The following is a 27,662-nucleotide window of genomic DNA, read 5'->3' on the forward strand; positions in this document are numbered from 1 at the left end:
TTACTTGCGACAATTGGGTCTGTTGTAACATCTGTGTCGACTGTTCCCCCCTTGTCGGGGACTGACCTGGGGTGCGAGCACATCTTTCTAACTTTGTTGCAGCTGCTTGTGCTGCCTGAGCATTCTTTTCCTTATAGGAGCGGAGCTGTTGTGCCCCCCCATTCTCCTGTATTACCTGCTCTTCTCCTCGCCGCCTTGACATCTTTCTGCAGGTCACTATAGGATATGCAAGCTCAACAGGGCGGTACAGATATACAGAGCTATTGCTGATGAGCTGAAAGGGAGGGGGACAACAACAAAAAAAGGGGGGGGGAGAGGTTCTTATACTGGGTACTGGGTATGTTGAATACAAGTGGATGGATCAGTCAGCTTTCCATCAGTAAAAAACACCCCGCAGGGTTAATGTCCAAGAAATGGAAAAAATGTCTCTTTCCCCCCATAAAAAACGCTGACGTTCCTAAGCTCTTTGTTAAGCTGAGGGAGAGATTCTTAAACTCACAGTCCTCATTCCTGATGCCCCTCTATCAGTATTTAATATCGTGAGTCTATTTATGCCATCTATTCAAAGATTTCTTTCTTCAATATGCTGTTACAGCTCAACATTACACACATAGACTTTATATAGCAGTGCCTGAGGTGAGGGTGAGGGGTGATAGCCATTATTTATAATGCAGCCAAGATAGTGGTTCACCTCACTGCTTCACTCCGACCCCCCCTCCGTCCCGTCTCGTACCTCGTACCTCATGCCGCGTACCTCAAAAGCCTCAAAAGCATCTAGTTCCTTCCAGGCACTGTCCCCCCACGAGGGGTTCTCTTCATCCAGCCTCTCACCTCCAATTCCACCGGAGACACCGCTCAGGATAGTGCTGCAACTCAGCGCCTGTTGCTCGCCCACGCTGGGGCCCGCTGCCACTCAGCTGCCTCCCTCAGCTTCCGTCTGTGCTTCGGCGGGACTTGGCGGTACTCGGCGATTTCCGGAACTTTCCGTCACTCCTCGGGCTTTCTCGGCGCCTCGCCAATCTCCACTCAGCTTTCCCCAGCAAATGTTCGTCAGAGCATAAAGAGACATGGGGTGAAAAGCCTGCCGGCGACCCTCTCACATCTCACACCTCTTCGCTCATGCTCTCACATCTCACATCCGGTCACTCCCCCCTGCATCCCTCTCTATTGGAAAAAATGTCCCCCCCCTTTCATTACTCACTGGCTTAGGAAAAAAAAAAAATGGAGGACTTGATCCTCACATCACAAGGTAAACAAGAATTTTTTAAACAAACCTGGGACATCTGGAATACCTTTATATTCTCGCTGGAAGGATGTCGCCTGCTATCGCCTTAGTGCTCTGTGCTTTACTTGACTGGCCCCTTGGACAGTGGCTGCCATCGTGTCTCGTCCCCTCTGCTCCTTTCTTGATCTTTCACCCCTTCTCTTTTCTGCCTTCCTCCCCTATCTCTCACCCCCTTCACCCCCTCTCTCTTTTGGAAAAAGTGGAAAATTGGGAATGACGGCCCCACACCCCCCTCTGGATGGATTATGCCGGAGCAACCTGGGGTTTGTGTGACCCTGGATCTTGGTACAGTACTTTATCCGTGCCTCAAATCATTGTGATTGATGGAAGGCAGACTCACAGTTGCGAATATACCTGTATCAAGTATTGTTCAGCTGCTTTTTGCTCTGTATTCCTCTGTTCCATTATGTACTCGGGGGACCGTCTTCCCCTATTTGGAGAAAAAATTATATTTGAAAAAAAATAGAAGCCTACGACACCTGGTATTCCCAGGCGGTCTCCCATCCAGGCATTAACCAGGCCCGACCCTGCTTAGCCTTCAAGATCAGACGAGATGGAACAGATTCAGGGTGATGTGGCCATAGCCAATATTTTCAGGCACTCTCAACTCTCTTGACAAACACCAAGATGGTCACCTTGGGAACAAGCAGAAAAAAATAGGTCAATGGCAACAACATAAAAAGAAGCCTACGGCATCTGGAAATCCCAGGCGGTCTCCCATCCAGGTACTAAACTGGTCCCAACCCTGCTTAGCCTCTGAGATCAGATGAGATTGGGCTCTTTCAGGGTGATGTGGCCGTAGGAGATTTCTTCAGGCACTCTCAACCCTCTTGACTAATGCCAAGATGGTCACCTTGGGAAACAAACAAAAAAAACAAGTCAACGCCAACAACATAAGAAGAAGTCTACAGACCCTAGTATTCCCAGGTGGTCTCCCATCCAGGTATTAACAAGGCCTGACCCTGTTTAGTCTCTGAGATCAGACGAGATCTGGTGCCTTCAGGGTTATGTGGCCATAGGCGAGCTCTTCAGGCACTCTCAACCCTCTTGACAAACACCAAGATGGTCACCTTGGTAAACAAAAACAAAAAAAGTCAACGCCAACAACATAAAAAGAAGCCTACAGCACCTAGTATTCCCAGGTGGTCTCCAATCCAGGTACTAGCAAGGCCCGACCCTGTTTAGCCTCTGAGATCAGAGGAGATCGTGCGCTTTCAGGCTTATGTGCCCATAGGCAATCTCTTTGGGCACTCTCAACCCTCTTGACAAATGCCAAGATAGTCACCTTGGGAAACAAGCGGAAAAAAAACAGGTCAATGTCAACAACATAAAAAGAAGACTACGGCACCTGGTATTCCAAAGCCATCTCCCATCCAGGGAATAACTAGGCCCAACCCTTCTTAGCCTCATAGATGAGAAGAGATAGGGCTCTTTTAGGGTGATGCTACTGTAAGCGAACTCTTTGGGCATGCTCAACCCTCCTGACAAATGCCAAGATGGTCACCTTGGGAAACAAGTGGAAAAAAAAAACCAATCAACGCCAACATCATCAAAAGAAGCCTACAATAAGCGCAGACTTTGTTGAAACAGCCGGAGGGGAGTTGGTCTCCTGACACTCCTCTATGGTTTAATCCTAAATTGCCACATTTTGGGGGCATACCAGATCCGGTGATATGGGCCAGGGTAGGCGTTAAGCAACTGAAGCATGTGGTGAGTGGGGGGCAGCTCCTGACGTTTGATCAGCTTAAGGTTAATCATGATCTTCCAAACTGGTATTTTTTTAGATACCTGCAGTTGCGACACGCTTTTCTCTCTCAGTTCGGTCCTGGGGTTTTGCGGGTGGGAGTCTCGCCTTTGGAGACTGTGCTGCGGACAGAGGACCTGAAAAAGCCTCTCTCCATTGTGTATAGCATGCTGTTTCCGGACAGGCCGAAGCCTGTTCAAAACTGTAGGGAGGTTTGGAGTGCTTTAATACCTGACTTTGGAAGGGAGGATTGGGACGACATGTGGGGACACCCGTTTCAGACCCTAGTATCGGCTAGAGACAGACTTATCCAGTTTAAAATTCTGTATAGAGTATACTATACCCCAGCCAGACTGGCTAGGATTTACGGTACCGGTGCGGGGGGGTGCTGGCGCTGCACAGCTGACCGAGCTGATTTTGACCATGTGTTTTGGCAGTGCCCGCGGATTGAGGAGTTCTGGAAGGGAGTGACACAGGTTATACAATCTGTCCTTTTGGTGCTGATTCCAGTCACAGTTGCGGTATGTTTGCTCGGACTGGTGGAGGGGTTGGCACCTCGAAGGGCACAGAGGACTCTGATTTCTCTGGCGCTGTTCTATGCACGCAAAGCTATCCTGTTGTGTTGGAAGAAACCCGAACCTCCTACGGTTTCTTATTGGAAAGGTTTAATTAATAAAGCTTTGCCATTATACAAAGCCACCTATCTTAGCAGAGGGTGCCCTAACAAATTTGAGAGAGTGTGGCAGTGCTGGCTTGATGCCGCAGATACTGTGAATTAATTGCTAGGCGAGGGGTTTTCTCCTTGTGGGTCGGGCGAGGGGCGGGGCAGGGAGGTGCTTTCCCTTGGATTGGTTACGTCCCCATTTCAAGTGGTTCTTTATTTAGTTACGGTACGGGCTATGTGTTTCTTATATATGTGGTACTGTTGATGTTTATTGACTGAACTAAGAGGAAGGATGGAGGGCTGCACAGGCGGGAGGTTGGTTGGGTGGGGGGAGGTGGAGGGTGGAAGGGAGGGGGGGGGGTTTGGGAAGGTTTTTGGGACCGTTTGGTATGTTTGTTTGTTATTAATGTATTGAAAACCTTTAATAAAAATAAATTTATAAAAAGAAGCCTACAATAACTGGTATTCCCAGGTGGTCTCCCATCCAGGTACTAACCAGGCCTGACTCTTCTTAACCTCCAAGATCAGACGAGATTGGGTGCTTTCAGAGTGATGAGATCAGAGGAGATCGGGCGCTTTCAGGCTTATGTGCCCATAGGCAATCTCTTTGGGCACTCTCAACCCTCTTGACAAATGCCAAGATAGTCAACTTGGGAAACAAGCGGAAAAAAAACAGGTCAATGTCAACAACATAAAAAGAAGACTACGGCACCTGGTATTCCAAAGCCATCTCCCATCCAGGGACTAACTAGGCTCAACCCTTCTGAGCCTCAGAGATGAGAAGAGATAGGGCTCTTTCAGGGTGATGCTGCTGTAAGCGAACTCTTTGGGCACTCTCAACCCTCTTGACAAATGCCAAGATGGTCACCTTGGGAAACAAGTGAAAAAAAAAAACGAATCAACGCCAACAACATATAAAGAAGCCTACAATAACTGGTATTCCCAGGTGGTCTCCCATCCAGGTACTAACCAGGCCCGACTCTTCTTAGCCTCCAAGATCAGACGAGATTGGGTGCTTTCAGAGTGATGTGGCCATAGGCAATCTCTTCAGGCACTCTCAACCCTCTTGACAAACACCAAGATGGTCACTTTGGGAAACAAGCGAAAAAAAAAACAGGTCAACGCCAACAACATAAAAAGAAGTCTATGACACCTGGTATTCCCAGGCAGTCTCCCATCCAGGTACTAACAAGGCCGACTCTTCTTAGCCTCCAACATCAAACAAGATCGGGTGCTTTCAGGGTGATGTGCCCGTAGGCAATCTCTTCAGGCACTTTCAACCCTCTTGACAAACGCCAAGATTGTCACCTTGGGAAACAAGCAAAAAAAATAAATATAAGTCGGAAACTAGAGACAATACGGCCCGAGTCCTCAATTTAATCCATGCGGCGCATGTACAGGGAAGGCCCTTGCTTATGTTGTCATTGTCAACGGCCTTTGACAGGGTGGCCTGGCACTTTATGCAGGCCACCCTGGAACATATAGGTCTTGGCCCCAACATGATGAGCTGGGTAATGTCGCTTTACTCCACGCCGTCGGCAGCAGTACGGGTGAACGAGTGGTGCTCGGACTCTTTCCCCATCACTAATGGGACGAGGCAGGGGTGCCCTCTGTCTCCCCTAAGTTTTATTCTGACACTGGAACCACTTATGTGTCACGTTCGGAATGACCCGAATATTACTGGCATATCCAAACCCTCGGCACACCACAAAATTGCGGCGTACACTGACGATCTAATTTTTTTCGTCTCCAATCCACACATTTCGCTTCCCAATATACTCGCGCCTCTCCGGCGATACGGCAGCCTATCAAACTATAAAATCAATTGCGCCAAGTCGGCTGTATTGAATATATCGGTGCCGGATGGTGAGGCCAAGAGGCTACGCTCCGCTTTTCCATTCTACTGAGCTGAAAAATCTATACGTTACCTGGGCGTTGACATCGCAGCGGATTTGGCGCAATTGTACCCGCTTCATTTTGTCCCTCTCCTGAATAGACTGAAATCTGATTTGGGAAACTGGCATGCTTTAACACTGACCTGGTTCGGGCGCTGTAATGCATTCAAAATGACGGCCCTCCCGTGGATCTTATACTTGTTCCAGACATTACTGAACCGGTTACCCCCAATTTTTTTCAGACAACTGCAGGTGCTGACTTTATTTGGGCACGCAAACCGCCCAGAGGCCATTTGCAATTGCTTGCCAGACCAAAGGACAAGGGGGGTCTGGGTCTCCCAGATCTGAGACAATACTACAGAGCGACTCTGCTAGCGAGAGTCGTTGATTGGCATTGTAATGGCCCTCACAAGCAGTGGGTGGAGATGGAGATTGAGGATGGATCCATTCCCCTATTGACCTCCCCGTGGCTCCTGTCCTCCCTACCAAAAGACCTCAGAGATCACCCCGTAGTGGGAGCTATGTTGGCTGTTGTGCGGAGGTTGTTCCGCTGCACACACATTGCTCCCCTGCCGTCACCAATGACTCCGGTTATAGGTAATCCAGACTTCCCACCGGATTTACCAACAAGAAACTGCGACAGTTGACAGTGGTGGGGAAACAGCATCTGGGAGAGGTGTGGCCCTCGGGAGGGCTCCCGACCACGCAAACTGTCGCCGAGCTTTCTGACCCTCCGCTTGACTTGTTTAGTGCTTATCAACTTCGTCACTTTCTTCTGGCCATACAAAGGGCCCCCTACACTCCTAGAGACCTGACGCCCTATGAATCCATCTGTCACAAAAGGGAACCTGTGCGACACACCCTCTCCCTCCTGTACAACCTATTGAGTAGTCAGGAGGAGGAGTCGACCCCCCTATTTATCCTTAAATGGGAGAGGGACTTAGGCATCACATTTACCCCACAACAGATAGGGAAGATCCTGACCTTAGTACATAAAGATTTGTGGTATTCCAAAGTCAATCATATTCTCCGGATGGAAGAATTGACCGCCACCCTTCACAACACTGAAGAGGCATTTAGTGTTACATGGAGGCCCTGGAGGTATTTTACTGGTACTCGAGACTACATTCGGGAGGTGAGCATCGCCCCTGTCCCAGAAAACCACTGAACATCTAACGTTTACCTATGTAGGCCATGTCTGCCCTGGGTGGCATTCCCCCCTCCCTTTTTGTCTTTATTTTTCTTTTTTTCCCCGCCGCCATCCCCCCCTTTCTCCGTCTTTGCACTCTCTTCTCCCCCCGATTCAGGGTCCGGACAGGACAATATAGACATATAAGTAACCGGTTCTAGTCTACCAACCCTCTCATCGGAATGACGGGAGTACTTGGAGGACCCGATCACACTGGAAGAAGTCCAGATGGCCGTGGGACCTCCGAAGGTGGGTAAGGCTCCGGGCCCTGACGGATATACCGCACAATACTATAAGACCTTCCTCCCAATTCTCGGCCCGCGCTTGGTGAATTTATTTAATACTCTGAGCTCGAATGGGGATTTTCCTCAGGATACCCTTAGAGCCCACATCTCGTTGATACCTAAGGAGGGCAAAGACCCTGGCCTATGTGGAAGCTACAGACCCATTTCCCTCCTAAATTCGGTCCTAAAACTATTCTCTAAAATCCTCGCCACGTGATTGGCACATCACTTGCAGTCCCTTATACATATTGACCAGTTAGGTTTTATTCCCATCAGGGAAGATAGGGACAACACCATTAAGGTGCTTACCCTGGTCCATAAAGTAAAGTCATCTGGGACCCCTTGTCTTTTCGTGAGTACTGATGCCGAGAAGGCTTTTGATCCGGTCAAATGGACATTCATGTTCTCGGTCCTTCGCCATATAGGTCTGAGTGAACGGATGCTGGCATGGATAAGTAAGATATACTCACGCCCTTCAGCTCAAGTCAAAGCAAATGGGGTGCTCTCATCTCCCCTTGACATCGGGAATGGGACCAGACAGGGTTGCCCCCTGTCGCCACTATTATTCGCACTGTCATTGGAACCCTTTCTCTCCACAATTCGACAAAACTCAGACATAACGGGACTCCGAATGGGTACTATTGAGTGCAAGATATCTGCCTACGCGGATGACATGCTGTTCTCGCTGACGAATCCCAGAGTTTCCTTTCCAAATCTCCTTCGGGAATTCCAGATATACGGGATACTTCTTGAAATCAGAGGCCATGGAGGTTGCAGTCCCCCCACAAACGTTAATAGACTTGCAGTCCAATTTTCGATTTAAATGGACCCATACAGCCCTTAAGTACTTAGGTACTTACATTCCACCAGACATCGCGCGTACGTTTATGTTGAACTTCCCCCCACCCCTTGTCACTAAGATCCGCAGTTTGCTTCACGGGTGGCATTCTGGCCTCCATTCCTGCTTCAGGAGATGCAATCTCATTAAATTGAACATACTCCCTAAATTTACCTATCTTTTCCAATCTCTCCCGATCCAGATTCCAGTCCCGTTTTTTAAGCAAGCTCAATGCTTGCTCACTCAATTTAACTGGGCCCACAAAAATCCCAGACTTAAGCGGTCACAGCTGACATTGTCTAAACAACAGGGAGGGTTGGTTCTCCCTGACTTGCGACGCTACTACCTGGCCTCCCATCTGGGGCGTGTATTGGACTGGAATCGAAACAAACTTTCTAAGCTCACTCCCGAATTCCGCTAAGAAGCGCCATGTGGTGCTATAAGGATTTACCCACAGAATTGACGTCACATCCCACTATAGGGGCTTAGTTGAAAGTCAGTCACCTGATCGCTACCCAAAACACACTCACGTCTTTTACTTCCCCCCTATTCCTTATACGTGGCCATCCGAACTTTGAACCGGGGACCCACTTAGAAATTCCAACCTAGACAATGCGTCTAAATTCGTCATTGATGGAAAATGGCCTTCTTTCTCAACCCTAACAGATCTGACAGGGCTTTTCCAACTGCCTTTTTGGAGAGCAGCGCAACGACATCATTTTCTCCATTCCATCCCCAATCCTCAAACGTTCGCCCGCCCTCAGATGGAGTTTGAGACTCTATGCAGGAGCGAAGGCCCTTTGGCCCACATTCTCTCTCAAACAGATTACCCACACTTAACCTGTCTGTCCAACTGGGAAAAGGACCTTAATTGCTCGTTTTCCCCAGCACAGAGACAACGCATTATCACTTTGGCTCTCAAAACCTTGCTGTGCACAAAGATACAGGAGACTAATTTTAAACTTCTCACCAGGTGGTATTTGACACCATCAAAGCTGCATAAATGTTTCCCCTCTTCCTCGAACATATGCTGGAGGTGTGGAATAGAAGAGGGCACGTTGCTCCACTTTTTTGGTCTTGCCCCAGCTTGGTGGACTTCTGGACAGAGATCCAATGCATAACACAAAAATTCACAGACTTCTCCATCCCGGAAGAGGCTGCATTCTTTCTCTTGCACCATTCACAGATTCCCATTAAGAAGTACAAAAAAATCTATTTTACGGCATGTGATAAATGCGGCGAAATCCTGCATCCCTCTCTAATGGAAAAAATGTTCCCCCCCTTTCATTACTCACTGCCTTAGGAAAATAGAGGACATTAAAAAAATGGAGGACTTGATCCTCACATCACAAGGTAAACAAGAATTTTTTAAACAAACCTGGGACATCTGGAATACCTTTATATTCTCGCTGGAAGGATGTCGCCTGCTATCGCCTTAGTGCTCTGAGCTTTCCTTGACTGGCCCCTTGGACAGTGGCTGCCATCGTGTCTCGTCCCCTCTTCTCCTTTCCTCATCTTTCACCCCTTCTCTTTTCTACCTTCCTCCCCTATCTCTCACCCCCTTCACGCCCTCTCTCTTTTGAAAAAAGTGGAAAATTGGGAATGACGGCCCCACCCCCCCCCTCTGGATGGATTATGCCAGAGGGACCTTGGGTTTGTGTGACCCTGGATCTCGGTACAGTACTTTATCCGTGCCTCGAATCATTGTGATTGATGGAAGGCAGACTCACAGTTGCGAATATACCTGTATCAAGTATTTTTCAGCTGCTTTTTGCTCTGTATTTCTCTGTTGCATTATGTTCTTGGGGGACCGTCTTCCCCTGTTTTTGGAGAAAAAATTATATTTGAAAAAAAAAAGAAGCCTACGACACCTGGTATTCCCAGACGGTCTCCCATCCAGGCATTAACCAGGCCCGACCCTGCTTAACCTCCAAGATCAGACGAGATGGAACAGATTCAGGGTGATGTGGCCGTAGCCAATATCTTCAGGCACTCTCAACTCTCTTGACAAACGCCAAGATGGTCACCTTGGGAACAAGCGGAAAAAAAATAGGTCAACGGCAACAACATAAAAAGAAGCCTACGGCATCTGGAAATCCCAGGCGGTCTCCCATCCAGGTACTAAACTGGTCCCAACCCTGCTTAGCCTCTGAGATCAGATGAGATTGGGCTCTTTCAGAGTGATGTGGCCGTAGGAGATTTCTTCAGGCACTCTCAACCCTCTTGACTAACGCCAAGATGGTCACCTTGGGAAACAAACAAAAAAAAACAAGTCAACGCCAACAACATAAGAAGAAGTCTACAGCACCTAGTATTCCCAGGTGGTCTCCCATCCAGGTATTAACAAGGCCCGACCCTGTTTAGTCTCTGAGATCAGACGAGATCTGGTGCTTTCAGGGTTATGTGGCCATAGGCGAGCTCTTCAGGCACTCTCAACCCTCTTGACAAACACCAAGATGGTCACCTTGGTAAACAAACAAAAAAAAAAACAAGTCAACGCCAACAACATAAAAAGAAGCCTACAGCACCTAGTATTCCCAGGTGGTCTCCAATCCAGGTACTAGCAAAGCCCGATCCTGTTTAGCCTCTGAGATCAGAGGAGATCGGGCGCTTTCAGGGTGTTTTGCCCGTAGGCAATTTCTTTGTGCACTCTCAACCCTCTTGACACATGCCAAGATGGTCACCTTGGGAAATAAGGGAATAAAAACAGGTCAACGCCGACAACATAATGAGAAGCCTACGGCACCTGGTATTCCCAGGCTGTCTCCCATCCAGGTACTAACCAGGCCCATCGCTGCTTAGCCTCTGAGATCAGATGAGATTGGGCTCTTTCAGGGGGATTTGGCCGTAGGCACTCTCTTTGGGCACTCTGAAGCCTCTTGACAAAGGCCAAGATGGTCACCTTGGGAAACAAGCTAAAAAAAACAGGTAAAAAAAACAACATAAAAAGAAACCTTCGGCATCCAGTATTCCCAGACGATCTCCCAATCAAGACACTAACCAGACCAGATCCTTCTATGGCACCTGGTCTTCCCAGGCAGTCTCCCATCCAGGTACTAACCAGGCCTGACGCTGCTTAGCCTCTGAAATCAGACGAGATCGGGTGCTGTCAGGGTGATGTGGCCATAAGCGTTCTCTTCAAGACACGCCCAACCCTCTTGACAAACGCCAAGATGGTCGCCTTGAGAAACAAGCGAAAAAAACAGGTCAAAGCCAACAACATAAAAAGAAGCCTATGGGCTTACAGCGGACCTTAAAAGATGGGACCCACTAGCTCTGTCATGGTTCGGACGCTGTAATGTGTTGAAGATGAACGCGATGCCACGACTTCTGTATCTACTACAAGCCTTACCTATCAAAATACCCCAGACTTCCTTTCATGCGGTTCGCTTAATCTTTATCAAGTTCCTCTGGCGCGGCAAACATACGCGTATTGGAAGGGTAATGCTATTGCGACCGAAATTGCGGGAGGTGTTGGCTTCCCGGACCCTGCTCTATATTACACAGCGACGCACATGACATGGGTGGTTGACTGGTGCCGGCATGGGGAACTGAAGCTATAGGTCAAGCTAGAGCAGGAGATGGCGCGGGTTCCACTGGCTGGTCTGCCTTGGGCGGGGAGGCCATTGGAGCCCTGTGTGACTACTCACCCGTTAATTGGCCCCTCGCTCGCCGAGATGGATAGTTTTTTTCACCTTTCCCACCTGACTAACTTCCCTTCTCCTATGACCCCAATTATTGGACATCCTAGATTCCCTCCGGGCCTCTCTGACCAGGCCTTTACCAGGCAAGCCCCGAAAGGGCTTCTGAGAGCTGCCCTATTTCTTGAACCAACGGGCTGGATTCCCATGGGGACCATAATGCAAGAGCAAGTACCTGTTGCATTGGATAGCTGGAGAGCTAGACAGCTAATCCATTTTCTCGGATCACTACTTAACCATTCGTTCTTCTCTAGACAATTCCACCCCTTCGAGGAACTTTGCCTGGATGGTGGCCCATTTCGTGGTTCCCTCTCTAGGTCCTACCAAATCCTGACAGAAGCACAATCCTCCACGGATCCGCCCTTCCTAGCTAAATGGAAATGGGACTTACAAACTACATTCTCCAAACCATAAAAGGACAGAATACTCTTTTTCGCCCCTAAGTCGTCACTCTGCAGTAAATATCAGGAGATCTCATATAAGCTGATTACACGCTGGTATCGTACACCGGTGGTGTTGGCCAAAATATTCCCCGGTCAATCTGACTGCTGCTGGCGCTGTGAGCAACAGGCTGGCACCATTCTCCACATTTTCTGGGAATGCCCTAAATTACAAACATTCTGGCAGCCTGTCCTGAGACTCATCCACAAGTTCACAGACATTTCCTTAGCCAATGATCCTGCAGCAGTTCTTCTCAATCTAACTCCTATGTCAAAAAAGCGTTATCATAAGTCCTTACTTAAACATCTCCTCAATGCAGCTAGGGCCTGCATCCCAAGTCAGTGGAAACAGCAATCTGCTCCAACGGTGACCCAATGGTTCGTAAGGGTAAATGATATTGAACGAATGGAAGATCTGACTGCCACAATGAGGGATAAAACGGAGGAGCATGGGAACAGATGGTTCTACTGGACCCAGTTTTGCTTTTTGGAAGAATACCTCCGCGAGACATAGTAAGCTCATGGTGATCGTTGGAGATCGCTGTTCCAAATGTTGGACAGCTGATGACCTGGTGAGCCGAGGGCATCTCTTGCTCCCTGGGAAGGGACCCCACCCTATCCACTCTACCCACGACACCCCCTTACCCCTTCTTTTCCTTTTCTGCCATTTCCTTCCCCAATCTTCTCTTTCCCCTTCTCCCTCCTTTCAGTTCTACTATTTCCCTTCTTAACTCAAAAAAGGGAAAAGAAAATGGTATGTTCCGACCCCATTTGACTACTACACAATACTCTTCCCCTATCTAGGGATATCTAAACTCTTCGAGGGTAGCAGGGCTAGTATCAATAATATTTTAAGTGGTAGAGGATCCCAACGAGATGGAGCTTTAATCTCATCTTGATATGACCGCAAAGCTGTACACGTGCTATTCTCCTCGGACTTCTTACCATTGGCTCTGATATCCATGCAATATGATCGTTTGTTTGTAACTATTTGTATCACACATTCTATGAAGTTGCCTTTGTATTGTATGTCGCATACTACTAAATAAAAAAATAAAAAAAAAAAAGCCTATGGCACCTGGTATTCCCAGGCGGTCTCCCATCCAGGTACTAACCAGGCCCGACACTGTTTAGCCTCCGAGATCAGATGAGATTGGGAGCTTTCAGGGTGATGGGGCAGTAGGTGATCTCTTCGGGCACTCTCAACCCTCTTGACAAACGCCAAGATGGTCACCTTGGAAAACAAGTGAAAAAAAAATCAGGTCAAGGCCAACAACATAAAAAGAAGCCTACAGCACCTAGTATTCCCAGGTGGTCTCCAATCCAGGTACTAGCAAGGCCCAACCCTGTTTAGCTTCTGAGATCAGAGGAGATTGGGCGCTTTCAGGGTTATGTGCCCATAGGCAATCTCTTTGGGCATTCTCAACCCTCTTGACAAATGCCAAGATAGTCACCTTGAGATACAAGCGGAAAAAAAACAGGTCAATGTCAACAACATAAAAAGAAGAATACGGCACCTGGTATTCCAACGCCATCTCCCATCCAGGTACTAACTAGGCCCAACCCTTCTTAGCCTCAGAGAAGAGAAGAGATAGGGCTCTTTCAGGGTGATGCTGCTGTAAGCGATCTCTTTGGGCACTCTCAACCCTCTTGACAAATGCCAAGATGGTCACCTTGGGAAACAAGCGAAAAAAAAAAAACGAATCAACGCCAACAACATAAAAAGAAGCCTACAATAACTGGTATTCCCAGGTGGTCTCCCATACAGGTACTAACCAGGCCCGACTCTTCTTAGCCTCCAAGATCAGACCAGATTGGGTTCTTTCAGAGTGATGTGGCCATAGGCAATCTCTTCAGGCACTCTCAACCCTCTTGACAACCACCAAGATGGTCACTTTGGGAAACAAGCGAAAAAAAAAACAGATCAACGCCAACAACATAAAAAGAAGTCTACGACACCTGGTATTCCCAGGCGGTCTCCCATCCAGGTACTAACAAGGCCCAACTCTTCTTAGCCTCCAACATCAAACGAGATTGGGTGCTTGCCCGTAGGCAATCTCTTCAGGCACTTTCAACCCTCTTGACAAACGCCAAGATGGTCACCTTGGGAAACAAGCAAAAAAATAAAAAATAAGTTGGAAGCTAGAGACAATACAGCCTGAGTCCTCAATTTAATCCATGCGGCGCATGTACAGGGAAGGCCCTTGCTTATGTTGTCAATGGACGCGGAGAAGGCCTTTGACAGGGTGGCCTGGCATTTTATGCAGGCCACCCTGGAACATATAGGTCTTGGCCCCAACATGATGAGCTGGGTAATGTCGCTTTACTCCACGCCGTCGGCAGCGGTACGGGTGAATGAGTGGTGCTCGGACTCTTTCCCCATCACTAATGGGACGAGGCAGGGGTGCCCTCTGTCTCCCCTAAGTTTTATTCTGACACTGGAACCACTTATGTGTCACGTTCGGAATGACCCGAATATTACTGGCATATCCAAACCCTCGGCACACCACAAAATTGTGGCGTACGCTGACGATCTAATTTTTTTCGACTCCAATTCACACATTTTGCTTCCCAATATACTCACGTCTCTCTGGCGATACGGCAGCCTATCAAACTATAAAATCAATTGCGCCAAGTCGGCTGTATTGAATATATCGGTCCCGGATGGTGAGGCCAAGAGGCTCCGCTCCGCTTTTCCATTCTACTGGGCTGAAAAATCTATACGTTACCTGGGCGTTGACATCACAGCGGATTTAGCGCAATTGTACCCGCTTAATTTTGTCCCTCTCCTGAATAGACTGAAATCTGATTTGGGAAACTGGCATGCTTTAACACTGACCTGGTTCGGGCGCTGTAATGCATTCAAAATTACGGCCCTCCTGCGGATCTTATACTTGTTCCAGACATTACCGATCCAGTTACCCCCAATTTTTTTCAGACAACTGCAGGTGCTGCTCCGGGACTTTATTTGGGCGCGCAAACCGCCCAGAGCCCATTTGCAATTGCTTGCCAGACCAAAGGACAAGGGGGGTCTGGGTCTCCCAGATCTGAGACAATACTACAGAGCGACTCTGCTAGCGAGAGTCGTTGATTGGCATTGTAATGGCCCACACAAGCAGTGGGTGGAGATGGAGATTGAGGATGGATCCATTCCCCTATTGACCACCCGTGGCTCCTGTCCTCCCAACCAAAAGACCTCAGAGATCACCCCATAGTGGGAGCTACGTTGGCTGTTGTGCGGAGGTTGTTCCGCTGCGCACACATTGCTCCCCTGCCGTCACCAATGACTCCGGTTATAGGTAATCCAGACTTCCCACCAGGATTTACCAACAAGAAACTGCGACAGTTGACAGTGGTGGTGAAACAGCGTCTGGGAGATGTGTGGCCCTCGGGAGGGCTCCCGACCACGCAAACTGTCGCCGAGCTTTCTGACCCTCCGCTTGACTTGTTTTGTGCTTATCAACTTCGTCACTTTCTTCTGGAGACCTGACGCCCCATGAATCCATCTGTCACAAAAGGGAACCTGTGCGACACACCCTCTCCCTCCTGTACAACCTATTGAGTAGTCAGGAGGAGGAGTCGACCCCACCATTTATCCACAAATGGGAGAGGGACTTAGACATCACATTTACCCCACAACAGATAGGGAAGATCCTGACCTTAGTACATAAAGCTTCCATCGCAAACCAATATCAAGAATCAGGATACAAGATAGTCTCACACTGGTATAGAGTCCCTTACCTTCTGAAAAGATGGATCGCGGATGTTTGTTGGAGGTGCAATTCAGATACGGGGACCATGGGACACCTTTTCTGGGCATGCCCGGCCTTGAGGAACTTTTGGGTTCCCAGCAGCGTGCCTTCTACACTTGACCGAACAGCCTGTTCGAAAATACTAAAAAACCCTCACAATGCAACTACTGAACGCCGCCCCTGCCTGCATTCCCGCACTGTGGAGGCAGCCTCAGCCCCCATCCAAGGTGCTCTGGTATTCCAAAGTCAATCATATTCTCCTAATGGAAGAATTGACCGCCACCCTTCACAACACTGAAGAGGCATTTAGTGTTACATGGAGGCCCTGGAGGTATTTTACTGGTACTCGAGACTACATTCGGGAGGTGAGCAGCACCCCTGTCCCAGAAAACGACTAAACATCTAACTTTTACCTGATCTTGGAGGCTAAGAAGAGTCAGGCCTGCTTAGTACCTGGATGGGAGACCACCTGGGAATACCAGTTATTGTAGGCTTCTTTTTATGTTGTTGGCGTTGATTCGTTTTTTTTTTTTCGCTTGTTTCCCAAGGTGACCATCTTGGCATTTGTCAAGAGGGTTGAGAGTGCCCAAAAAGTTTGCTTACAGCAGTATCACCCTGAAAGAGCCCTATCTCTTCTCATCTCTGAGGCTAAGAAGGGTTGGGCCTAGTTAGTCCCTGGATGGGAGATGGCTTTGGAATACCAGGTGCCGTAGTCTTCTTTTTATGTTGTTGGCGTTGACTTGTTTTTTTTTTGTTTGTTTACCAAGGTGACCATCTTGGTGTTTGTCAAGAGGGTTGAGAGTGCCTGAAGAGCTCGCCTATGGCCACATAACCCTGAAAGCACCAGATCTCGTCTGATCTCAGAGACTAAACGGGGTTGGGCCTTGTTAATACCTGGATGGGAGACCACCTGGGAATACTAGGTGCTTTAGACTTCTTCTTATGTTGTTGGCGTTGACTTGATTTTTTTGTTTGTTTCCCAAGGTGACCATCTTGGCGTTAGTCAAGAGGGTTGAGAGTGCCTGAAAAAATCTCCTACGGCTACATCACCCTGAAAGAGCCCAATCTCATCTGATCTCAGAGGCTAAGCAGGGTTGGGACCAGTTTAGTACCTGGATGGGAGACCGCCTGGGATTTCCAGATGCTGTAGTCTTCTTTTTATGTTGTTGCCGTTGACCTATTTTTTTGACCATCTTGGCGTTTGTCAAGAGAGTTGAGAGTGCCTGAAGATATTGGCTACGGCCAAATCACCCTGAATCTGTTCCATCTCATCTGATCTTGGAGGCTAAGCAGGGTCGGGCTTGGTTAATGCCTGGATGGGAGACCACCTGGGAATACCAGGTGTCGTAGGCTTCTTTTTTTTTTCAAATTAAATTTTTTCTCCAAATAGGGGAAGACGGTCCCCCGAGTACATAATGCAACAGAGAAATACAGAGCAAAAAGAAGCTGAACAATACTTGATACAGGTATATTCGCAACTGTGAGTCTGCCTTCCATCAATCACAATGATTCGAGGCACGGATAAAGTACTGTACCAAGATCCAGGGTCACACAAACCCCAGGTCCCTCCGGCATAATCCATCCAGAGGGGGGGTGGGGCCGTCATTCCCAATTTTCCACTCTTTCCAAAAGAGAGAGGGGGTGGAGGGGGTGAGAGATAGGGGAGGAAGGCAGAAAAGAGAAGGGTTGAAAGATCAGAAAAGGAGAAGAGGGGACGAGACACGATGGCAGCCACTGTCCAAGGGGCCAGTCAAGGAAAGATCAGAGCATTAAGGCGATAGCAGGCGACATCCTTCCAGCGAGAATATAAAGGTATTCCAGATGTCTCAGGTTTGTTTAAAAAATTCTTGTTTACCTTGTGATGTGAGGATCAAGTCCTCCATTTTTTTTAATGTCCTCTATTTTCCTAAGCCAGTGAGTAATGAAAGGGGGGAACATTTTTTCCAATAGAGAGGGATGCAGGATTTCGTCGCATTTATCACATGCCGTAAAATAGATTTTTTTGTACTTCTTAATCGGAATCTGTGAATGGTGCAAGAGAAAGAATGCAGCCTCTTCCTGGATGGAAAAGTCTGTGAATTTTTGTGTTATGCATCGGATCTCTGTCCAGAAGTCCAGCAAGCTGGGGCAGGACCAAAAAATGTGGAGCAAAATGCCCTCTTCTTCTCCACACCTCCAGCATATGTTCGAGGAAGAGGGGAAACATTTCTGCAGCTGTGATGGTGTCAAATACCACCTGGTGAGAAGTTTAAAATTAGTCTCCTGTATCTTCGTGCACAGCGACATTTTGAGAGCCAAAGTGATAATGCGTTGTCTCTGTGCTGGGGAAAATTAGCAATTAAGGTCCTTTTCCCAGTTGGACAGACAGGTTAAGTGTGGGTAATCTGTTTGAGAGAGAATGTGGGCCAAAGGGCCTTCGCTCCTGCATAGAGTCTCAAACTCCGTCTGAGGGCGGGCGAACGTTTGAGGATTGGGGATGGAATAGAGAAAATGATGTCGTTGCGCCGCTCTCCAAAAAGGCAGTTGGAAAAGCCCTGTCGGATCTGTTAGGGTTGAGAAAGAAAGGTTAGTGTATAGAGAGAGTCGAGTGTATATAGAAAGGACAGTGCATATAGAGAAGCTAGTGTATACAGAAAGGGTATACATGAAAGCTGACATTCTATACAGAAGACTGGGTAGTGTATACAGAGAGTCTAGTGGGTACAGAAGACAGGCTGGTGTATTCTAGCTAGTTTTTACAGTCTAGTGTATACAGAAGACAGGCTGTGGTATACAGAGAGTTTAGTGTATTCAGAGAGTCTAGTGTATACAGTCGGCGAGTGTATACATAAGACTGGCTAGTTTACACAGTGTTTACAGAGATGCAAGGGTGTACAGAGAAGCTGGTATATATAGAAGACTACAGCATACAGAAGAAAGGCTAGTTAATACACAATACAGAAGACTCATGTATGTAGATAGGCTTGAGTATACAGAGATGCTAGAGTAAACAGTGAGGCTGGGGTACACAGAGAGGCTAATTTAAAGAGAGGCTAGTATCTACAAAGATGTTAGTGTAAATAGAGAGGTTAATGTATAGAGAGGGTCGAGAGTATACAGAAAGGACAGTGCATATAGAGAAACTAGTGTATACAGAAGACAGGCTTGGGTATACATCAAAGCTGACAGTGTATACAGAAGACTGGGTAGTGCATACAGAGAGTCTATTGGGTAAAGAAGACAGGCTGGTGTATTCTAGCTAGTTTTTACAGTCTAATGTATACAGAAGACAGGCTGTGGTATACTTGAGGGTTTAGTGTATTCAGAGAGTCTAGTGTACAGAGATGCAAGAGTGTACAGAGAAGCGAGAAGCTAGTATATATAAGGCTAGTAAATACAGGCTAGTGAATACAGAATACAGACTCGTGTATGCAGATAGGCTTGAGTATACAGAGATGCTAGAGTAAACAATGAGGCTGGGGTACACAGAGAGGCTAATTTAAAGAGAGGCTAGTATATACAAAGATGTTAGTGTATATAGAGAGGTTAGTGTATAGAGAGAGTCGCGTGTATACAGATAAGGACAGTGCATATAGAGAGACTAGTGTATACAGAAGACAGGCTTGGGTATACATCCAAGCTGACAGTGTATACAGAAGACTGGGTAGTGTATACAGAGATTCTAGTGGGTACAGAAGACAGACTGGTGTATTCTAGCTAGTGTTTACAGTCTAGTGTATACAGAAGACAGGCTGTGGTATACAGAGGGTTTAGTGTATTACAGAGATGCAAGGGTGTACAGAGAAGCTAGTATATATAGAAGACTACAGCATACAGAAGAAAGGCTAGTGAATACAGAATAAAGGCTGGCTTCTACGGAGAGGCTACCACTACGGAGATGCAGAACACTATCTAGGGTATATAGAGAGGCTAGATTATACAGAGAGGCTAGTGCATAGAGTGAAGCTATTGTATATAGAAGCCTGGTTAGTGTATACAGAGAAGCTAGTGTGTACAGAAGAAAGGCTAGACAGGCTATAAAGAGAGACAAGTTTTTACAGAAGACAGTTTGGGGTATACAGAGATGCTAGTTTATACAGAGAGACTAATGTATCCAGACGACAGGCTAGGGCATACAGAAGACAGAAGACGGGCTAGTGTATTCAGAACATAGGCTAGTGTATATCGAAGACAGGCTATTGTATGCAGAAGACCGGCTAGTGTAAACATACTGGTGTATATAGAGAGGCTAGTGAATTTAGAGGGTAGGCTAAGTGATAACAGAAGACAATCTGGGCTATACAGAGACATCATTTCATCTAGCTCACATCTCTAATGGAGTTTGTCTCATTGCCATGTTATGCCTTTTCATTCTTATGCTAAATATAGATCACTACACGATTTTAATCATCCACATCAAGCATGCAATAAAACTATCATACATCAAAATAAACCCTGTACTCTTTTGCTCTATTTTGCATATTTGTACCGGAACTGTGAGTATGTGACAGTCCTGACACACCATCCTGACTTATTTTTCTTTATTTCTTATTAGAAATGGAGAGTACTATCTCAAAATCCACTTAAATCTATTCACTTCCATGAGTTCTACCGCTTATTGTACCTTAATGCAAAATGTTCACAAAACCATCCATTTGCTACCAGACATGCTGCACATACTAAGAGTAATGTAACTATCGCTCTCTAACGATGTAAACAGTTTTATTGCTTTTCTGACATTGACCGAGTATCTCTGACATTAACTGAGTATCTCTCTGCACTATGATCTTAATAATAATAATAATAGGATTGTGTAATGCAACGATCAACTAGTCTAATATAAGCTTTCTCATTGGTACCGGCATATCCTTTAAATTTAGACTAACGCAACCATTTCTCGGCCATTTTCAAGCTAAGCTTTCAATCTCTTACCTTTGAACAGCGATACTTCCTCCCTACAATATTAAGCCATTTAAATGTCCTATTGGTCGCCTATATTATACAACTCTCTGAAAAGCCTATATGTAGAGAATAAAACTAGTCTTACATCTTAATAAAACAGTTTTATTGCTCAACCAGTATCAGCTGTCATGTACTGTATTACTTCTTTTTCTCCACCTTATCTGTCACAGTTAAAACACAGTGACAAAACATTTCTTTTTACCGCAGCAAAATGTGAGAAAAGCAGTGTAAGCCGTCTTTCTGCCATATGCAACCATCTCTCGTTACCTCTATGCAATAGGATTCTCTTTCCAGTGGAAACGGAAAACAGTCAGCCGTCTTCGTGCGTAACAAAATTAATGGAACGATTTACACGTTAGAATTTGCAAGCTACGTCAATTTACTATTAAATAGAGTACCTTTGCATTTATCCCTTGACTTTGCAACTATCCCTTGATCCCTTTTATGTATTCACTTTATCTCGACCTATATATACTGCCTCAATATTTTCCTAATTTTTTTTGCTATACTTATTATTATTATATTATAGAGATTACTAACTCTAAATCTTTGTAAACCTAACCATAGTTATAATGTCTACAGCTAATTTTACGTTAAAGCAAAATTCACACAAAACCATCTTTTTAAAACCTTTTACACACTGCACATTAAGATTACTGCAACCATCTCTCGCTACCTCTATGCAAGAGGATTCTCTTTCTGACTCTATTTTGTGTATTACTTCTTCTCCACATTAACTGTCACACTGATAACCATTTGTAACACATAACACTTGCAACACATTTTTTAACAGCGGCAAAATGTGAGAAAAGCAGTGGGACGGTTTACTTGATTGAGAAGTGGTTGCAGTAGCAAAGCATAGCAATACAGTTTGATTACATTAATAACACATAATGCAACTATTTTACATTCATTTTACATTCACATCATGCATACATCCTAATGTAAGCTGTCTATCACTATTAATGTTCATGGTTACTGATACATTATGCCGATGACCAGTGGAAACGGAAAACAGTCAGTGTAAGACGTCTTCGTGCGTAACATAATTAATGGAACGATTTACACGTTGGAATTTTCAAGCTACGTCAATTTACTCTTAAATACCCTTTAGCTGCTTAGCTCACACTTTGCTGTATGTAGCCGCGTTTACATGTAAGTAACCAATGGGGATTGACATTTCATGTCCATCTCACATCTCTAATGCAATTTGTCTCTTTGCCATGTCATACTTTGCCAGTTATTATACTTTCTCATCCGATAGAAACCTAGGCGTTGCTGATATTTCATGATTACAGCAATCATCTCATCTAATTGCCATTCCGACATTTTGCCTTGGTATTACTTTGTAACACTTTATTGAACAATGTAAAGGTAAGCTAGATATTTTGTGTATTTCCACTTAAACTCGACCTGTATATACTGTCTTAATATTATCCTTTCTAATTTTGCTAAATTAGATTATAAAGTTTGCTATGTCTAAATCCAGGTTACCTACTCACCTTTATTACGTATACTGCTAATTTTAGGATAATACAAAACCATCTTATTGCTTCTTTACACCCTGCACATATTAAGAGTAATGCAATGCTACCGTGAACAGTTTAATTGCTCGTCTCACATTTAGCTGAGCTCTGCTATAGGAAACTGAATTTGTACTAGAACGATCACTCATCTAATATCAGTCCACTCAGTGCTACCGGGATAACTTTTACATTTAGAGTAATGAAATGATTTCTCAGTCATTTTGGAGCTACTGCAACTAACGCTTCCGATCTCATTTCGACTGCAATACTTAATCTCTGCTATTGCAGAATATTTAGCTGCTGACACGTAATTAACTTGTTTGATAAAACCTACACACGTTGTATCTGTTATTTCGTGTATTTCCACTTAAACCCGTTATAGTTATTTTGCTATATTTATTACTAGTATAAACAGATTAATATCTCTAAATCCTGGTAAACCAGCTCACACTAAACCATCTAATTTCTACCTTACACGCAGCACATATTAACATATTAACATTTAGCCGGTATAGTGAAATAGTAAACGAAATGTGTAGATCACTCATCTAATATCGTCTTTTCAGTGCTACCGGAACAACTTTTAAATTTAGAGTAATGCAACGATTTCTCAGTTTTATGAAGCTACTGCAACTAACGCTTTGGATCTCTTTCCTGATAAATTACGCTCTGCAATATTAAGCCATGTAAATTGTCCTATTGGTCTGCTAACAATGCTATATAAAATAATACAAATCTTTTAAAAGCAATATCGTCTCACTGCAATACTTACACTCTGCATAATATATATGAATAATGCGAATAATGCTAATAATAAAGTCGTCTAAAACTCGGCTATAAGTAGAGAATAAAACTATCTTACATCAAAATAAACCATGTACTGCCAAACCAATAACGGCCAATTACTTAACGTCTATCAGTCAATGACTTAACAAAATAAACTTTAGCACTCTTTTGCTCTATTTTGAATAGTTGTAGTTCTCCACATTAACTGTCACATTGATATCACCACTGACCACACACCACTTTTTAACAGCACCAAAATATGAAAAAAGCATTTTACATGTTTCAGAAGTAGTTGCATTAGCAAAAAATAAAGTCCTGTTTTCTTTACACGCCACTCAATATAGACTAGCCTCTCTGTCTTCTGTATACAGGTGCCCGTAATCTATATACACTAGCCTGCCTTCTTTTTACAATAGTCTCGGTGTCCCAGCCTCTCTGCATACACTAGCCTCACTGAATTCCCCAGACTGTCTTCTGTATACACAAGCCTATCTGTAAAAAAAAAATAGCCGGTCTTCTGCATACTCTAGCCTCTCTGTGTAACACAGTCTCTCTCTGGATTCCCTAGCCTCCATCTCTGCATACCCAGGACCTTCCTCTGTATAATCTAGCCTATCTGTATACACTAGCCTGTCTTTTGTATAAATTAGCTTCTCTGTAGCCGGTCTTCTGTATACACGAGCCTCACTGTCTACTCTTGGTTGTCTTTTGTATACACTAGCATCTCTTTATACATTAGCTCTCTGTATACCCAAGCCTCTCTGTATACACTAGTCCACCGGTATACACTAGCAAGTCTGCATACACTAGCCTCTCTTTGTAACTCAACTTCTCTCTCTGTATACCTTAGCCTCCATCTCTGCATACCCAGGACGTTCTTCCCTATAATCTAGCCTATGTGTATACACTAGCCGGTCTTCTGTAGACATTAGCCTCCCTGTATAAACTAGCTGGTCTACTGTATACACTAGTCCGTCTGTATACACTAGCAAGCTTGCATACACTAGCCTCTCTGTGTAACCCAGCCTCCATCTCTGCATACCCAGGACGTTCTTCTCTATAATCTAGCCTATTTGTATACACTAGCCTGTCTTTTGTACACATTAGCTTCTCAGTATAAACTAGCCGGTCCTCTGTATACACTAGTCCATCTGTATACACTAGCAAGTATGCGTACTCTAGCCTCTCTCTCTGTATACCTTAGCCTCCATCTCTGCATACCCAGGACGTTCTTCTGTATAATCTAGCCTATCTGTATAATCTAGCCTATCTGTATACACTAGCCTGTCTTTTGTACACATTTGCCTCTCTGTATAAACTAACTGGTCTTCTGTATACACTAGTCCGTCTGTATACACTAGCAATTCTGTGTAACCAAGCCTCTCTCTCTGCATACCCTAGCCTCCATCTCTTGCATAAACCAGGACCTTCTTCTGTATAATCTAGCCTATCTGTATACACTAGCCTGTATGCATACTCTAGCCTCTCTCTCTGTATACCCTAGCCTCCATCTCTGCATACCCAGGACGTTCTTCTGTATAATCTAGCCTATCTGTATACACTAGCCTGTCTTTTGTACACATTAGACTCTCTGTATAAACTAGCCGGTCCTCTGTATACACTAGTCCGTCTGTATACACTAGCAAGTCTGTGTAACCAAGCCTCTCTCTGCATACCCTAGCCTCCATCTCTTGCATAAACCAGGACCTTCTTCTGTATAATCTAGCCTATCTGTATACACTAGCCTGTCTTTTGTACAGATTAGCCTCTCTGTGTAAACTAGCCGGTCTACTGTATACACTAGTCCATCTGTATACACTAGCAAGTCTGCATACTCCTGCCTCTCTGTGTAACCCAGCCTCGCTCTCTCTCTCTGTATACCCTAGCCTCCATCTCTGCATACCCAGGACGTTCTTCTGTATAATCTAGCCTATCTGTATAAACTAGCCTGTCTTTTGTACACATTAACCTCTCTGTATAAACTAGCCGGTCCTCTGTATACACTAGTCCGTCTGTATACATTAGCAAGTCTGTGTAACCAAGCCTCTCTCTCTGCATACCCTAGCCTCCATCTCTTGCATAACCAGGACCTTCCTATGTATAATCTAGCCTATCTGTTTACACTAGCCTGTCTTTTGTACACATTAGCCTCTCTGTATAAACTAGCCGGTCTAATACAGTAGACACTAGTCCATCTGTATACACTAGCAAGTCTGCATACTCCTTCCTCTCTGTGTAACACAGTCTCTCTCTCGGTATACCCTAGCCTCCATCTCTGCATACCCAGGACGTTCTTCTGAATAATCTAGCCTGTGTTTTGTACACTTTAGCCTCTCTGTATAAACTAGCCGGTCTTCTGCATACACGAGTTTCTCTGTATACCCTTGGATGTCTTTTGTATACACTAGCTGCTCTTTATACATTAGCTCTCTGTATACCCAAGCCTCTCTATACACTAGTCCGTCTGTATACACTAGCAAGTCTGCATACACCAGCCTCTCTGTGTAACCCAGCCTCTCTCTCTGCATACCCAAGATGTTCTTCTCTATAATCTAGCCTATTTTATACACTAGCCTGTCTTTTGCACACATTTTGCACTCCCTATATAAACTAGCCGGTCTTCTGTATACACTAGTCCGTCTGTATACACTAGCAAGTATGCATACTCTAGCCTCTCTCTCTGTATATTCTAGCCTCCATCTCTGCATACCCAGGACGTTCTTCTGTATAATCTAGCTTATCTGTATACACTAGTGTATACAGACAGACTAGTGTATACAGAGGACCGACTAATGTGTACAAAAGACAGGCTAATGTATACAGATAGGCTAGATTATACAGAAGAACATCCTGGGTATGCAGAGCGCTCAGCTTCAAGGTATGGCCAATGTGAGTAATATGAGGGACACTCCTCACCCCCGCCCCCACCTACCAGATCTGAGTTTCATCCCCTTGCCCTCTCTGCCCCGGTCATCTGGTGGCAGTTTTATGCACTCCCTGGCCCCCACCCATTCATAATCCTTACCGACCTTTCTTTCCGCTGCTCACAGGAACACACTGGATGACTTGTCTAATTAACCAACTTGTACAAGACACCGCTATCCTCCTGTCTGACACCGGTCCCCCTTGGAGGCTTTACCCCTTACTGTTTGGGTGGTCCCTGCCTCTCCCTGGATGCTCCACATATACCACAACGACATTGTCAGAGGGGCACCACTTGACAGGACACAGGGCTTTCATTCCGGTGGCATCTCCCATTGGAGGAAGGGATGATGGCCCCAACCCCTTGGCAGCAGGTTTTTTTCATGTACAGACCAGGGCGGCTCATCTTCCCTTCTGGAGTCTTGACCTTAGATGGGGGATTTGCACTTTGGGGGGTCTGAGTGATACCTAATGCGCTGTACTGGAAGGGCTTGACATTCCTGCATATGTGTCCCCCTCCCCCTGGATGCGCCCCTTGTCCCCCCCTCTGGCTCCCACCTACTCTTTGCCGACATTGCCTTCTGCAGCTTTCGGGGACCCTGGATGACTTATTTATTGAGCCTATTGGTACGAGACACTGCTTCCCTCCAGGGTGACTCTGGACCCCCCTGGAGGATTTACCCCTTACTGTTTGGGCGGTCCCAGCCTCCCTCTGGATGCTCTACACAGCCCCCGATGGCGATGCAGATGAGACACTAATTGGCGGGCCCCAGGACTGCTGCTCGGGTGAAGTCTCCCATTGGATGGAGGGATGGTGGCCCCAGCCCCTTGCCTGCCGGATTTTCCATGCACCGACCAGGGCTGCTCCTCTTTCATCTTGATGTGGTGACCATGGAGGGGAGGAGTTGAAATTTATGGGGTCCGGGTGTTTGCTGGTGGGAGTGCGCTAAAGGACTTGACATTTCTGCATGTTTGTCCCCTCTCCCCTGTTTCCCCCCTCCCTTCCCCCCCTTCCCACCCTTCCCTTCCCTCCTTTCCCTCCCCCTTTCCCCCTTCCACTCCCCCTTTCCCCCCTTCCACTCCCCCTTTCCCCCCTTCCCTGCCCCTTTCCCCCCGAGGCGTGGACGGGGGAGAGGGGGGTAAGGAGAGGACAATCTGCCAAAGGGAGAAATGCATTTGTTCGGGGACTGCATGTACTTTAGGGGTATGGGACGGGGGGTGGTGGATCCCATTCTGTGATGCCTTTTCTGTTGTGACGGGCTCCCTCATGCATGCCTATGTTTAGGGCGAGCCGAGGAGACCCCTCAGTGCTGACAGTTATATGCTCTACCTCTGTTTTGGTTATACTATTGTTTTTTGTTTCTTTGATGTTACTGATTGTCTTTTATTTGCATACCGGTATCAGACGTGACATTTACCACTGCCGGGACTGGGGGGACTAGGATTCGGGGGCTCCCTCTCTGACCTGTCTACCCAATATCCCAAGTAGGACAGCGCTTTAAACCCAGTGTACATCTGGTAAGCGCTATAGCATAATTGTGCTGTTTTAGTATACCCTTCCTGTACTGTTGAGTGCGGACAACCCTTAATTTCCCTCTCCCCCTGGGGTTGAGGTGCCCGGCCTCTTTTTCCCTTTACCTTTCCTTCCATTTGCCCTTCCTTTCTCCCCCTTAGTTCCCGCCATGCATTACCTAC

General features: G+C 46.0%; 15 pseudogenes; 2 read left to right on the plus strand and 13 right to left on the minus strand.

Moving 5' to 3' along the window:
- Positions 1 to 1,752: 1,752 nt before the first annotated feature.
- On the minus strand, positions 1,753 to 1,871 carry LOC143950874 (5S ribosomal RNA; annotated as a pseudogene).
- Positions 1,872 to 1,969: 98 nt separating this feature from the next.
- Positions 1,970 to 2,089, minus strand: LOC143949228 (5S ribosomal RNA; annotated as a pseudogene).
- A 2,051-nt stretch (positions 2,090 to 4,140) lies between these two features.
- On the minus strand, positions 4,141 to 4,259 carry LOC143944963 (5S ribosomal RNA; annotated as a pseudogene).
- Positions 4,260 to 4,614: 355 nt separating this feature from the next.
- On the minus strand, positions 4,615 to 4,733 carry LOC143944038 (5S ribosomal RNA; annotated as a pseudogene).
- A 5,025-nt stretch (positions 4,734 to 9,758) lies between these two features.
- LOC143949426 (5S ribosomal RNA) lies at positions 9,759 to 9,877 on the minus strand (annotated as a pseudogene).
- Positions 9,878 to 9,976: 99 nt separating this feature from the next.
- On the minus strand, positions 9,977 to 10,096 carry LOC143952090 (5S ribosomal RNA; annotated as a pseudogene).
- A 99-nt stretch (positions 10,097 to 10,195) lies between these two features.
- LOC143944556 (5S ribosomal RNA) lies at positions 10,196 to 10,314 on the minus strand (annotated as a pseudogene).
- Positions 10,315 to 10,415: 101 nt separating this feature from the next.
- Positions 10,416 to 10,534, minus strand: LOC143952035 (5S ribosomal RNA; annotated as a pseudogene).
- A 99-nt stretch (positions 10,535 to 10,633) lies between these two features.
- On the minus strand, positions 10,634 to 10,752 carry LOC143942965 (5S ribosomal RNA; annotated as a pseudogene).
- Positions 10,753 to 10,911: 159 nt separating this feature from the next.
- On the minus strand, positions 10,912 to 11,030 carry LOC143947967 (5S ribosomal RNA; annotated as a pseudogene).
- Positions 11,031 to 13,106: 2,076 nt separating this feature from the next.
- On the minus strand, positions 13,107 to 13,225 carry LOC143957533 (5S ribosomal RNA; annotated as a pseudogene).
- Positions 13,226 to 13,326: 101 nt separating this feature from the next.
- On the minus strand, positions 13,327 to 13,445 carry LOC143950078 (5S ribosomal RNA; annotated as a pseudogene).
- A 322-nt stretch (positions 13,446 to 13,767) lies between these two features.
- LOC143945989 (5S ribosomal RNA) lies at positions 13,768 to 13,886 on the minus strand (annotated as a pseudogene).
- A 2,722-nt stretch (positions 13,887 to 16,608) lies between these two features.
- LOC143948420 (5S ribosomal RNA) lies at positions 16,609 to 16,727 on the plus strand (annotated as a pseudogene).
- Positions 16,728 to 17,026: 299 nt separating this feature from the next.
- Positions 17,027 to 17,145, plus strand: LOC143950997 (5S ribosomal RNA; annotated as a pseudogene).
- The last annotated feature ends 10,517 nt before the right edge of the window (positions 17,146 to 27,662 follow it).

This window comes from Lithobates pipiens, unplaced genomic scaffold, assembly GCF_037356315.1.
Source record: "Lithobates pipiens isolate NorthernLeopardFrog02 unplaced genomic scaffold, aLitPip1_a1.2 Scaffold_10, whole genome shotgun sequence".
Taxonomy (NCBI): Eukaryota; Metazoa; Chordata; class Amphibia; order Anura; family Ranidae; genus Lithobates; species Lithobates pipiens.